Genomic DNA, 12,337 nt, shown 5'->3' with positions numbered 1-12,337 from the left:
TTGGTTTTGTCTTAGCACCATGTGCCTGCAGTGCTTGCAGAGGCTGGAAGAGGGCGTCAGATTCATTGGAACTGGAGTCACAGACGATTGTGAACAACCAGCGGGGTGATGGGCATGGAAGCCAGGTCCTCAGCAAGAGCAGCTGGTACTCTTAACGGCTGAGCCATCTTTCCAGCCAGACAGCTGTATTTTAGAAGCATATGACTTGTCTGGTTTCACAGGTTCACAGCTGGATAGAAATTTTGACTCGGGATAAATGTATCTTGTGTCTCATCCTGGTTCAGTTAAGCCTTTGAGGGCTTTGGAGCTGTGATAAGAGTATTTTGCTTGGGAAAAGTGTAGTGGGTAGCCATTCCAGCTTGGTTCTGGAAGTTCCAACCCCCATTGAGACTCTGGCAACTGTCACGCCTACGAGGCGGGGCGAGGGGAGGCGCCGGGGGACCGAAAGCTGGATGGGCCAGCGCTCTATCTGGGTGCTCTCTCGGTGCCGGAACGCTGACCGGTGGAGATGGACTGTGCAGAGTTCAGGAGAACACCGCTGGACTGCATTACACCTTCCCCAGACCCTGCGACCTACCCATTACTTAATTTGTGAGTTACGCCATTAAATAAATATCCTTTTAACTACGTGGAGTGGCCAAAATAATTTCTCCAATAGAAAAGGACATTGGTTTTGTCAGGCCAAGAGTAAACTCATAGAAGAGATTGTGACTCAATATTCACACATTGAAACTCTAAACCCAAGCGTGACCTTTAGGGGCGATAGGGACACAGGGCTCGGGCCTTGGAGGACACCAAGACTCTTTTTGCTCCCTTGCTGAGAAAAGGGCAACAAACACAGTGAGATGACAGCCAAGAGGAAGCACAGTCTGGCAGCAGACAGGGGAGTGCCTTAGTCTTAGGCTTCCGGGCTCTGGAAGAGGGAGAGATCACAGGACTATCCCCATCAGAGGAGACCGGGATAGTGGAGCGTGTGATCAGGGGTTTAAGACTTGATAGCCAAATAGTGTTGGGGAATATTATTTTAAGGTGTGTTATTTTTGTTTATGTTGCATTTGTGAAGCTGTGTTACTGTGCCTGTCTAAAACACCTGATGGTCTAATGAAGATCTGAAAGGCCAATAGCAAGGCAGGAGAAAGGATAGGTGGGGCTGGCAGACAGAGAGAATAAATGGAAGGAGAAAACTGGGGAGAGAAAAACATCAAGGAACGAGAGAGAGAGAGAGAGAGAGAGAGAGAGAGAGAGAGAGAGAGAGAGAAAGGAGGAGGAGGAGGAGGAGGAGGAGGAGGAGGAGGACTCCAGGGGCCTGCCACCCGGCTACACAACCAGCAGTGGAGTGAGAAAGAAAAGTATACAGAAATAGAAAAGGAAAAAAGCCCAGAGGCAGAAGAAAGATGGCATAATTAAAGAAAAGAAAAGCTGGCAAGAAACTAAGCCAAGCTAAGGGTGGGCATTGATAAGTAAGAATAAGCTTCCATGTGTGATTTATTAGGGAGCTGGGTGGCAGGTCCCCCCAAAGAGCCAAAATACCACCAACAACAAAATAGCATTTATGGGAGAATTTGGAATTCAGCACTCTTCTTGAAGAAAGAGCTCAACTAATAGCAATGTGCATAAGTTCTAAAGCCTACAAGATATGCATTCCCTCATCATGGCCAGACTAGTACTATCAATGCGAATTCCTGGGAAGAGGCTGCGTCTGCAGACTGACTAATTGGAACTGCGGTGATGTGGAGAGGTCCAGATGTTTTCACTCCAGAGGCTAATCACCTCATCTTGGGCTAACCTTAGCCTCCTGCACAGCCACTCCTTGCCCACTTCTGAGTCTGAGCTAACATCTTGTGACTAATAGACAAAAAACATTTTGAAATCTATTAACTTAGCAGATCACCAGCTTTCATCATCCCAAATGTTAAGAATGTCATCAAATAGCACCTGAGACCTAGAGAAAAGCTTCTCCCATCTTGCTTTATCCATCCCTCTGATGTACCCACCAGTCTATTTTAAGCTTGACTTGATTTATGACTTTCTTTATTCTGTAAAACTATAGAACACCAAGAAAATGTTTACATGTTGGAAGATGGAATTTAGGGTAACCTAAATCTGAGTTCTCAGGCCATGGTCACTAAAACTTAAAAACAAACCAGTTTTTTTTGTTATTGTTTGAGTGTGTGTGTGTGTGTGTGTGTGTGAGAGAGAGAGAGAGAGAGAGAGAGAGAGAGAGAGAGAGAGAGAGAGAGAATGAGAGAGAGAGAGAGAGAGAGAGAGAGAGAGAGAGAGAGAGAGAGAGAAAGAGAGAAGAGAGAGCATAAATAGTTATTATGACCAGGAAGGAACTCTGAGAATGATCTTGTTGTTCAGCAGATGTTGGGGTCCAGTGTTGGGTTTCAGCCCCAACCTATCAAAGGGTTCCTTGAAGATGGGAGTGAGGAATTGAGAAATGCTAGATAGAAATATAGATGAAGAAAAAGACAGAGACATAGGATAGCTTCAGGAGGGCCCTGGGTCAATATCCAGCAGCCTCAAGTTTATTTCTAATGTTTATTTTATACACTAGTAAGGGGAAAGACAAAAGACTTCCCCCTTTCAAGATCAAAGCACAACATACAACCAAGTGTAGACCCTTCAAAACACCTGGTAACCATGCCCCATTAAAGTGAGAAGTCCATGGAGTCTGCTTAAATAGCAGAGGAATTTATTAGGGGAGAAAAACTCACTGTACAGAACAGAATCGTCACAGGTTCTGGAATACTGGGGCAAAGTCTCCTGGTGTTCTGGCTGTCTGAGTCAGTCCTGCATCTAAGTCCCAGGAGGGAGCAAAGAGGAGACTGCCTACATGCCTGTCAGGTCTTAAGGGTCCCCTAGAGGCCATGCCCCAGGGGCATGTACTTCAAGGTCATAGGCAGAGGGTTACCTGCCGCATCTCTAGGGGCAGTGCTTCAAGGTTATAGACAGAACAGCTATCCACTACATCTTCTTTTGTCTAAGTAAGAAAGTTCTAATCTAATATAAACCTATAAACAATAGGTACAATTATCAAGTATTGTCCAGGAGAGGGGAAAGGGAATAACCTAAACAAAAATAGAAATACAACCAGCAAGAACAACATCAAACAAGAGATATATACTAAAATCTAGAGATGTCCAGAACACAGGTAAATGGCATGTTACAGAGATTATTCCAATAGCTGTCCTATTCTAAAAAAATCTAACTTTAGTATCTGAAATGTTCTTAGCTAAGATATGAGAGCATCATAACTATTACTGTCTAGTCTTTAGCCCCATCAAAGACCTGAGAAGGAACATAATAATAACTGAGAAAACCGAAAATGCAAGCAAGCAATTTCCAAAAATTTTGTGAGAATAGACAGAGACAGCTGACAACCTGGACAGTCACCTAAAGTTTCTCAGCACCATTGGGGCATCCTATTTGGCTATAGGCCTAGAATATTTGACAGATCATTTTCAGAAGCAGGAATTTTCAAAGACCATCTTATCCTGTCTTGGCAAGTTTCAGTTGTCGCTTTTCCTTGTGTCCTGCTCATCCAAAAAGGACAGCATTCATACCATCAGCAGTCTAGGCAAGGGCAGTTTTTTGCCCAGCAGGCCATTATGTGCCAGGAAAAAGACAAACTTCTCAACGGAGTGTCTTAGAAGCTTAACATTCTCTCTGGAGTAGATCAGTGCTGCCAGGTGCAATTGTGTGTCATGTCAACAGAATTCTAAGTTATCAAAAATTTTAAATGCCATATTCTCTAGGTCTATGAAGTGTTTGAAGATTACCTGTCCATCTGACATATGTTTCTGTAAATTTGGAGAACCTAACTAACATAACTATAGAAATGACAAGCATGGGTGACTATTGATCTGTAAGTCTTATCTACCCAAATAACCTAAGGACTAAGGCTTCACATTAACAAAGTAAACAGTCTGTAAACAGATGTACTGTATAAGGACAATGACCTCAAAATTGTGACAATACACAAAATATCTTAAACAGAGGTAGAAATGTATAGTGCAATATGATAACAATATCCTTAATATGTATCAATATACAAAATATCCTAAACAGAGGTAGAATATACATACAGTATGACAAATATAATCTCATGTTTGTATCAATATTCAAAATATTTCACATATGAGTAGGAACATGTGTTCAATATGATGATTATAGTTTTGAATTATGTCAATATACAAATTATCTTAAATATGAATATAAAAATAGTTTACATCTGTACCAATATACAGGAATCCATATCAGTGCAAATTATCTAAGGCTGATAGTTTGCTGAATTAGTTTACTAGTGATACAATAATCTACCTCAATACACTATACCTAACCATTCCCCTTTTTCTTTTCCAAAAAAGGAATCCCAAGTTTAAGTTTTTATTGTTCCACCCCCAACCCTATAACAACTTATCCATAACCCTGAGAGAATGAAATCTTTTGGGAAAGGGGGCTTCATTTTCTTAAAATTGCTTCCTGCTGTTAGGGGATGACAGTATCTCTGGGGGATCCTGTAAGAAAGCTGTAATGTTTGTAGCTAGTCTCAGAGTAAGTTGTGTCAAGTTATCTGAGGTTCTGGTTACAAGTGTAATATAATGAATCATCTCATCTTAAAACTGTCCTGAAGAGTTTACAGTCCAAAGCTGATCATTGAGTAATGTTCTTAGGTACAATGGCATCATTCTGGACTGAGTAGGGTTGTTATGGGGCCCCATCTTCCTTCTGGGAACTTCAGGGACTGCAATTGGAAAGACTTGTCTTTCATTGTGGAAAACTTGAACATTATTAATATCAAAATGGAAAGTTTGGATTTGAGATGATTCGAGGAAGGAGTTCCAGAAGCCAAGGACAAGCATAGAAAGAAATAGAATCTTGACCACGATGGTCCCTAGATTATTGGTTTTCTTCTGTCCCACACCAGTTGGCTCTTCTGATATGAGACAGAATCTCCTAAATTTTTCTTTTAGCAACATGCTTGGATTTAGAGAAGGAGAGAGCCAGATTCCAACTCCAAAGCCAGCTTGATATATGATTGAATCGGGACCACAACTATTCTAGTGTTAGATATTGATATTAGGTAGTGAGATGTTACCCTGTAGAGTGTATTGGTACCAATAGGTCCTTTCTGTCTGCTTAGATGTCTAGGTGTCCAAGGCCTTATGATTTCTTGAAGATGGGTATTTCTATTATCTTGTAAAGACAAAAAACCAGAACCCTGCCCTGACCCTGGTTTGTTGAAATAGCTATCCACTGCTCTCCATGGCAAAACATCTTGTGATGAGGCCTTGAAGTATAAGACACCTGGTAACCACGCTTTTGCACCCTATCATGCAGCCTTGGAGAGCAACGTAAACACAGACTCTCTGACCTTGAGTCAAAGCACAAGTTGGAATCTTTGTGGGCTCCCACAAGCAGAGGAACCCCTGAATGGAAGTGATGCATTCATTGAGTCCAGGTCCATTGGTGTTTTTTTCTTTAGGTGAATTGTTGGTGAATTCTGTCCAGGGTTCTCTTTGGCTCACAGTCCATTTGTTTAAGGACCCTAATACATGATAGATACCATTTTCTGGTCAGTTTTCAAAGTGTTTGGTTTAAGGCATCTAGTTTGTTGGTTTTGAAAGAATTTTGGTGTAGAAATTTGATTTGTTTTGTTTCTTTGTTTCTTTTCACATCTCTAAAGGCATTTTGGATTTTATTTGCTTTTGGAACTTAGAAGGAATTTTGGTTTCTGTTTTTGTTTGCCATTGGTTTTGCCTTTGGCATGTTTTTTTACTACTTGGCCTTTTTCTCCTGATACGTGCCCTCAAATACCTAATTCTGTGGTTTTCTGTTGCATTTTCTGTGACCTTGCCAGATCTTTAGCTTAGGATATTTATAGGTACTTTGTCAGAGTGCCCCGAGTAGCTCAGGTCGGTTGAAGAAAGAAGACACTCCAAGATGAAATTTGAAGGCCCATTGTGGCAGGGGAAGGTCCAGCCTCTCTAATGGCTGAACCCTGAACAGCAGTACAAAGGCATTTTTATTGATTTCCTTATACCAAGGTCCCTGATCTAATTTTCATGTCTTCCTGAAGGAGAGCAGCCCAGGCCCCCATGACTCTAGTCCTTCATTATGTATCCTTTGTAATACACAGTAATACAAGAGCCTCAGGTGTGCCTGCGGTGTCTTGTGACCAAAGTCATGGGATGACTGCAATGCCCATTCAGCAAAACAATTCTACAAATCAGGGAAAACAATCACTGTTTTCCACAAGGATTCTTCAAGGTTAAAGTACTTCTAAAAAACAGCTGTTCATTCTAATGTCTACCCCAGATACAGTGACTCTGCTAAATTCTTACAACAGCACTTTTTCAGGAAAAGGGACAACAAATAAACAAAGTGTTGTTTTAATAGGGTGTGGGGTAAGGTTTCCAAGATGAAAAAAGTGTTTAGAGTTAAACCACCATCTGGTTCTCCAGATAGCCTTATGCGTGATAATTACTGACTTTCTACTCACAAGTATTTGCAAAAATGGAGAGATCTAACCAAAGAAAACTTGGTTTTATGGTTTCCCCAGTTGGGAGTGGGATGTATTAGTCAGGGTTCTCTAGAAACACAATAGAATGAATTTGTATATATAAAACCAGGATGTGTGAGAGTGGCCTTGACTGTCCAACACTGGCTGTCTCCCTGTGGAAAGTCCAAGAACCCGATAGTTGCTCAGTCCACAAGGCTGGATGTCTCAGCCGGTCTTAGCATACCCCAGGATCTGGAAGACGCAGGCTCCAATGAACATGGCCTTGGAAGGAACTTGACAAGGAGAGCGAGTGCAAGCGCTCCTCTCTTTCGTGCCCTTTATTTAGGCTGCCACCAGAAAGTGTGGTCCAGATTTCAGGTATGGATCTTCCCACCTCACAAGATCTGGATTTAGGATGAGTCTTTACACTTTAAATAACACATTCAAGACAATCCTTCACAGGTGGACCCGGATGCTTAGGTTTCAGTTAATTCCAGATGTAGTCAAATTGACAACTAAGAATATGCATCACAGGGGAGCATTTCTGTGTGCTTAATTAAGTTCTAGGCAATAAAATGAAAAAATCACAACAAATGTAAAATTTTTGTAAAAACCAGTCAAGTTGGTAATTCATAACAATAAGAGCTCTAGGAGAAGGCTGCAGGTGAGTTAGAATGAGACACTAATAAGGAATTTATTCAAGACTCTGGTCAGGGAAGCAGAGCAGTGCCTTGTTCAGCCATCATCAGAGAGGCTTCCCCCTGCAGCAGATGGGGACAGATAGAAAGAAAGACCCACAACGAGACCTTCAGCAGAGTGAGAGACCTTAGAACACTCAACCTTAAACGGGATATCTCCATCAAATCCCTGCCCTCAGAGCTCAGGGAATCATGGAACAGCAGGCAGAAATAATGTGAGTCACAGTGAATGGATGGCACCAAGAAAACAAGGCCCTCTAAATCAACAGGAGCAAAGCTCCGGTGAACTCACAGGGACTGAGGCAGCAGGCACAGGGCATGCACAGGGCCTGCATGGCTCTGTCCTAGGTCCTCTCTGCCCTTACATTATGGCCTCCAGTTTAGTATTTTTATGGGATTCCTGAGGATGTGAAAGAGTGGGTCTCTGATTCTTGTGCCTTCTCTTACTTAGGTTCTTTTCTTTTCCCTTTCTTTCTTTCTTTCTTTCTTTCTTTCTTTCTTTCTTTCTTTCTTTCTTTCTTTCTCTCTCTCTCTCTCTCTCTCTCTCTCTCTCTCTCTCTCTCTCTCCCTCCCTCCCTCCCTCCCTCCCTCCCTCCCTCCCTCCCTCCCTCCCTCCCCCCCCCTCCCTCCCTCCCTCCTCTCTCTCTTTCTTTCTTTCTTTTGTTTTTTGAGACAGGGTTTCTCTGTGTAGCTTTGCGCCTTTCCTGGAACTCGCTTTGTAGACCAGGCTGGCCTTGAACTCACAGAAATCTGCCTGGCTCTGACTCTGGAGTGCTGGGATTAAAGGCATGGGCCATCACCGTCCGGCTTAGGTTCTTTTCTTTCTGTTGGTTTTGCTTGCCTAACTTCTATGTGATAATTTTTGTTTTGTCTTATTTTATTTTGTTATTTTTTTAAAAATGAATGAATGAAACCTGTCATTTATACTTGGCAGGAAGAAGGAAAATCAGTTTTCCCCAGTAGAGTGACACTGGGTATATCAACTTCTTCAGACAGGCCTCATGTTCAGGAGTAAGTGACCTACAGAGAATGGATTCCACAGTTTTTTGTGTTTGCTTTTATTTGGTTACAGTTTGGTGGGTATTTTTGTTTTTGTTTTTTTTTTTCTCCTTTCTTTTGGGTGTGGCTTTATTTTGTTTTCTTGGTTTGGGGAGTGGTTGTCCTTGTATTGTTTTTGAAAAAGAACTTAAAGTTGGGTGTATAGGGAGGGAGAGAGGATCTGGAAGGCCTTGGAGGAGGGAGAATATAATTAATTATACTTAAATTAAAAATTGTTTTAAATATAATAAAAAGTCACTGTTTAGTATATAAAGGTAATATGCATTTGACAAAAGTAATTTATTTAAAATTTTTGAGTTTATGTCAAGCTCAGCTCTCCACTCTCATATCTTTATCTGATCTTGCCTCATCATTCACTATCTTCTACTGTTTCATATTATTTCCTTGAGTGGTTTCTGTTCTTTTAAACTCTTATTACATTCAGATGTCTTTATTATACCAACTAATCCTAAAATTATTTTCAGCCTTAAAGCCAAAAATCCAAGTTTGGAGCGGAGGTTCTAAAAACTTAGGGACATTCCCCTGGCTCTTAAAGATGCCTGAATGAAGCTGTGTCTCTCTTCCCTGAGCATCTTCTCCGGTGGGTACCCATAACACATGTGTTTCATGTATGTTTATGATAACTGTGTGCCATGTGTGCCAATGATCCCTGCTTTTGTATATTTTTGGTTGTTTTCACATGTTTGTGTCACTGTGTTTTTAAAATGTGGCCACTTCAGTTCGCTCTTTTAAATAATTTTTTTTTAATGTACAAAAATTATTTTGGGACATGTTCAGTTAAAATGTATATGTATATTCACATTTTAAAATTGTGATCATATATGAAAAGATATATTAAATACATACTATTGTATAAATTGAGTATTCTAAACATCTAAAACCATTAAGATGGTATCTTTGAGTCTATTAAATGTTTAAAAAAACTTAAAATACTAATTGTTTATATAAAACATAAGAGTCATAAGATAAAGGTCTAATAAGTTATAAAATTAAAATGCTTATTCATCTTTTTGGTTTAAAAAATTAATAAAGTCATAAATGCTACATTTTACCCTGCCATATAGATGCCTTACCTATTCCAGATGCCTTATCCTGTTCCAGATGCCTCATAAACCACCTCCCCCAAAAAGTAGTCTTTTTCTAATAAAACCAATTTCAAGATGCCTGTTCTAATAATTTAAATTTTTAACAAATAGTTAATTTAAATTTGATTAAGAACACACACAGGAACATTAGTATGATTTACCTGTATTTGAATATAATTGGTAGTTTCCTAGAGATACAGTATTTATGTTTTCTGAACTTTAAACACAGCTTCCAAACTTTCATTTAAAATTACCTCATTAAAGTTGTTTTCTAATAATTTATAATAATGTTAAGATTAACTCATGCTGTGCAAAGATTATAAAAATGGACGTGGTCATAACTAAGATGAATATGTTATAAAACTTTTTATGATCAATATTCAATTTCCTTAAGTATTGATTTATTCTTAGTAATGTTCACCAAAAAAAAAAAACCTCTTAAAACAATAAAAACTTTGTTTCATTATTTCACCTAAAGGACATTTAAAATCTGTGATTAAATTTTAATTTTATGTGCTTTCTCATTAGACCTTTTGCTTATTTTTGATAGTTATTACTTTAATAATAGGATAAATTCTGTTTGGTGAGTTATGCCTATTTGGGACATTCCCACTAAACTGTATAGTGATTATTGAACTCGCTTTAGTAGACAAATATTTAAATATTTCATAAAATTTACTCTTTTAGATAAACAGCAAATAGTATTATAAAATACTTTTAAATACAATAATTAAAATTCTAATTGTTACAGAGTCTTCCTCAAAGGATAAATACAACATTGTTTGATCAACTAAAAGAAAGAAGACATAATGTAAAAGACTCTGTTCTGATTAAGTGATCAGGACTGTGTCCAGGTACTTTCATTTACTCCTGGACTGTGAAAATTTGCTGAGGTGAACTTTCTCACATAGTCTGAGAACACTTTAATGGAGACTTGGGGAAATGCTGAATAATAGATACCTATTTTCAATGCCATTGACAGCTGATCTCCTCAACTAAGTAAACATTTCTCTCACTTTTAATGTTTCTTAAATACCATATAACTAAACAATTTTAAATTGTTTATATTTAATATTCTACATGATATATTTCTTAAGTGATAAAATAATACCATTTTGTTTTTAATGAAGTTACAAATAAAGATATTATTTCTTTTCATTAATCAGTTTTTTTCTTATTATGATCATTTGCTTACCTCAAACATACACATTATTCAAAACTAATTTTCATGTTCAAAAGATTCAAATGTTTTCACTGCCTTATATATATGTGTGTGTGTGTGTGTGTATGTGTGTGTATGTACATATTTAGATTCACTTGTTGTTCAGTATAATTTGATAAAACAAAAAAATCTAGGTTTTAAATTAATTAAACTTTAAATCCTTTTACTCTAGCTAGAGTTGGGCTAACTCTTCTTGTTCATATTATTCAAAAGTCATCAATCTCTAATAACAACATTCATAAATCTTCATACCTTAAGTATTGATGTTTCTTGATTAAATTAATATCTAAGACATACTAAACCATAATTAGTCAGGACTGAAAACAATGGAACACTATTTGTATTTTACTAATTAAAAAAAAAGGACTCCTTCCAGAGTCCCATTTCTACCCATTTAAATGTAAGTAGGGTAGCTCACAGAGTCCAGATAACTGAAGGGGAGAAAACACAGAGTTAATCTAGTTTAAAAACCATGTACATTTTTGTTGTTTTAAATACATGTTTCCTTCATCACTTGATTAGGTAAAACCAAGTTCTTGATTATTTTAACTTTAGGTAATGTAATCCTATTATATGTCACACATAACTACTGTGTCAAATATATATGGCCTACCATAGGAAAAGAAAAAAGAAATGAAGACCAAGATCACAATGGCTAATAGTTTCATTATGATCTAGGAGTTTCTTTCTTATGACTTTTACAAGCTATTCTGTCTTCAAGATTGTTGTCCTGCCCACTACTTAGCCTTATCTACATCAGATCCTAGGAATAAACTTCTTGCTACGAGGGACCTTATAATATTTAGTAAATAATATGTGGCCCCCAGCATGCACAAATGTGATGCTTGGACAAACTGTCAATGAGAATTCCTGGGAGGAAGCTGCGTCTGCGAAGACTGACTAATTGGAACTGCGGTGATGTGGAGAGGTCCAGATGTTTTCACTCCAGAGGCTAATCACCTCATCTTGGGCTAGTCTTAGCCTTCTGCATAGCCACTTGCCCACTTCTGAGTCTGAGCTAACATCTTGTAACCAATAGACAAAAAAAAAAAAAAAAAAAAAAATTTGAAATCTATTAACTTAGCAGACCACTAGCTTTCACCATCCCAAATGTTAAGAATGTCATCAAATAGCATGTGAGACCTAGAGACAAGCTCCTCCAATCTTGTAACCACAACTCAGATGTACCAACAATCTATGAATCAAGACTTTCTTTGTTCTGTAAAGCTATAAAACATCAAGAAAGTGCTTGCACATTGGAATGTGGAATTTGGGGTAACCTAAATTTGTGTTCTCAGACCATGGTCACTCATATTTGGCTGTAGAATAAACTATTATTCCATTTAAGGTAAGAGCTGTTGCTTTGTATAGCTCCCAACCACCTCCAACAACAACAACAACAACAACAACAACCTAGCCAATCAGTGTTTTTAAGGTAGCCAGGAGAGAAAGGACAGTGGTGGGTGTGGTAAGGGTTGAGTCTTGACAAGCCTGATAGTATACACTGAAGAGTCTGGAACTCTTGCTTCTTGCAGAAAGAGCCTCAACTATCAGCAATGAGTATACGTTCTAAAAGCTACAAAATATATATTCCCTCACCATTGCCACACTACTATTAAAGTCCTCACATGTAACAGGGAACAAGGAAAATCTGATTTTACTGTTTGACAACTCAGCTTATTCTGAAGTATTCATGACATATTCTAATTCCTCTGAATGGCACAATAGTTCTATGTACTTGTTATTTAAAAACAGATTGATTTGTTAA

The sequence above is a fragment of the Peromyscus leucopus genome, chromosome 5, assembly GCF_004664715.2.
Source record: "Peromyscus leucopus breed LL Stock chromosome 5, UCI_PerLeu_2.1, whole genome shotgun sequence".
NCBI lineage: Eukaryota > Metazoa > Chordata > Mammalia > Rodentia > Cricetidae > Peromyscus > Peromyscus leucopus.
This window is presented reverse-complemented; position numbering follows the sequence as displayed.